A 2641-nucleotide genomic window follows, 5' to 3' on the forward strand; every position below is an offset into this window, starting at 1 on the left:
AGTGGATAAATAAATTATGAATTGTTGTGCATAAAATTAAATAGAATAAGAGGGTGTTTGGTGTATCTTTGAAGCATCGTGTTAGCTTGCTGGTTAACCATGGAGGCAATTGTAGAAGAGAATGCAATAGATGCCTAAATTGATTACATGTTCTTGGATGATGTTGACTACCTTGTAGAAATAACCACCTATGTCATCTATGCACCATGTCATGGTCATCGGGTAACCACTTGCATAAACATTGCACCCCGGGCATCTCGCACTCCACTCATGAGCAGACATGCATCATATAGGCTCGCAGGAGAACGAGGTGGGACCCAAGGAGCAAGAGGAGACCCAGGAGCAGGAACTTCTGGGAGGACCACAGCTCGGAGAAGAGCTGCAGGAGTGCCCGGACCACAAGCAGAGCACGTTTGAGAAAGGCAAGCCCCAAAGCATTCTAAGTCTCCCTATTCTCGCTAACTTAAATGATATGTTATGCTTGTTCCACTATGTTGCATTTAAGTGATAGGAATTGCTTGATACCGTTGATGCATAGATACTCCTTGATATCACCACTTGTTTATCTACCTTGTCCTATGTAGATAGGCTCGGAGTCTATTGCTTAGCTTGCTTAGTCCGGTAGAAGTCCGGTGATTACCTGTCACCTGCGAGATATAGGTGGACGCCTGTTTGATTAGCTGTAATTGCTATGGGGAAAAGTAACCAAGTGTGGAAAGGAATTTGAGACCGGGCAGGGTCTTATGGTGGGGTTGACCGTAGTGCCTCTGCCTGTGTCGATTAAGGACCGATCGTTGACGGCCCTCTTGTCATGTTGAACGCATGCCCCACACTTAGCTGGAAGGATAAGTCATTCCGACCGTGAAGCCTGAGCACTATCCGGGCCAGGAATCGGCCCGATGTATGCGCTGTATTGGTGATGGTTGAGGAGAACGACGAGGGCGCGGCGCTCAACCTTGGTCTACCTTGGATACCTCGGCCGCTGGAACGGTCCTCGGATACGGGCGGTGCCTGTCGAACCCGTGAATTGGTCCTGGATAGTGCAATACGGTGATCTGTAGCTCACTTGATCAGTGAGTGTGGTTTGTGTGGGGAATAAAGTCGCCAGCTGGTTAGAAATCGATTCGAATCGCCATCGCTCCTGGATAGTGAGCACTTGACATGAGCTTCCTCCTCGTAGTAAGGACTATGGAACACTTGGATTATGAAGACAAATGGTTTATGAATGCTATGATGAGGTACCATGATATCACCACACTTGTTTGCATTAGTACAGGTGCAAACCTAGTGGATAGGTAATGATAATATCGAACTTGAGCTAATTAAAAGAAGAAAGGTTATTAGGCTATGTTTTAGTGGAGTAGTGCTTTTATGCAAAAAGTCTCAGCTATTCCACCATACAGCCTACATGATCCTTGAAGAGTCATTATTTTGGTTTATGACGGGTAAGTCTAGCTGAGTACATTCTCATACTCAGGGTTCCATTCCCATGTTGTTTTACAGATGGGCAGATGTACTATGATTATTGCATCCTCTGCCTGTACCCAGCGATGGGTGATGACTAGACCAAGGGCGATGGTCACTCTACCTTCTCTTTTGCTTTTGTGGGAATGATCAACTATGGCACTGTATCAGACTAAATGTGTGTTTGTTACTTTCAAACTATGAAGCTTCCGCTACTTGAGAACTTGGTTTTTAATAACTTTAAGTGACTCCGATGTATTTGATGAATGACGCAAACTGGATGTAATTGTGAATGGTGACCGCTAAACTTATTACGATCTTTGCTGTACGTGCGATTTGTGGTTTGAAATCCTTTGAGATTTCACGGACTACCGGGATTATATGGGCTTAAGCTCGATGGTTTGACTGTGCAGATGGTCACTATTAGGCTTAATCTCTTATAATTTGGGCGGTTTTGTTACATTCAACATCGATGGAGCCGTGGCTACTACGGATGACACGGAGGACGCCGCCGCTGGTGCACGAGCTCCTACAACAGGGGTGATCCCAGGACACCTGGGAACGATGGGCAGGCGGACCCACCTCCTCAAGACGACAAGGTCGTGCAACTTGTGCAGCTGCGAGAGCTGAAAGACAAGCTAGACGAGGATCGCGAGTGCCTCAGCCAGCTTGAGCGGGCCCTCGAGCGACACCAGCCACACCCGCACGGCGGGGGCGCACGCGGTCGTGCCCGAGACGTGTACTGACATATCGTCGGGGACGAGGAGCCTGAACTGCTCGTCAGTCATTTCCCTCGAGCTGGACAAAACATCATGGCAGCAACCATGCTACTATGCAACATGCCTGAGCCCTCAAACTCCCAGGCGCGGCGCATTCGAGATGAGGTGCAAGGACTGCTCCACGTGGCGGTGGCCCAGCAAGCTGAAAGTTTGGCCTCTCAACGTTGAGGGGCAGCCATAGAAAAGCGCCTCGAGCCGGCCCGAAATAAGAGGGAGGTGTCGGTTCATCAGGAACCACCAACTCGAGGCAAGAAAACGGTCCCTGTCCAGGAGCAACTCGTCGACAATCGAGGACCACACGATGCTCGACACTACATCAACGAGTATCGATGCCGCAGACACGGGGACGCCGAGGAGCGGGGCTACAGCACCCACTGTGGCGGACGCTAGGACAGCGA

This window comes from Sorghum bicolor, chromosome 8, assembly GCF_000003195.3.
Source record: "Sorghum bicolor cultivar BTx623 chromosome 8, Sorghum_bicolor_NCBIv3, whole genome shotgun sequence".
Taxonomy (NCBI): domain Eukaryota; kingdom Viridiplantae; phylum Streptophyta; class Magnoliopsida; order Poales; family Poaceae; genus Sorghum; species Sorghum bicolor.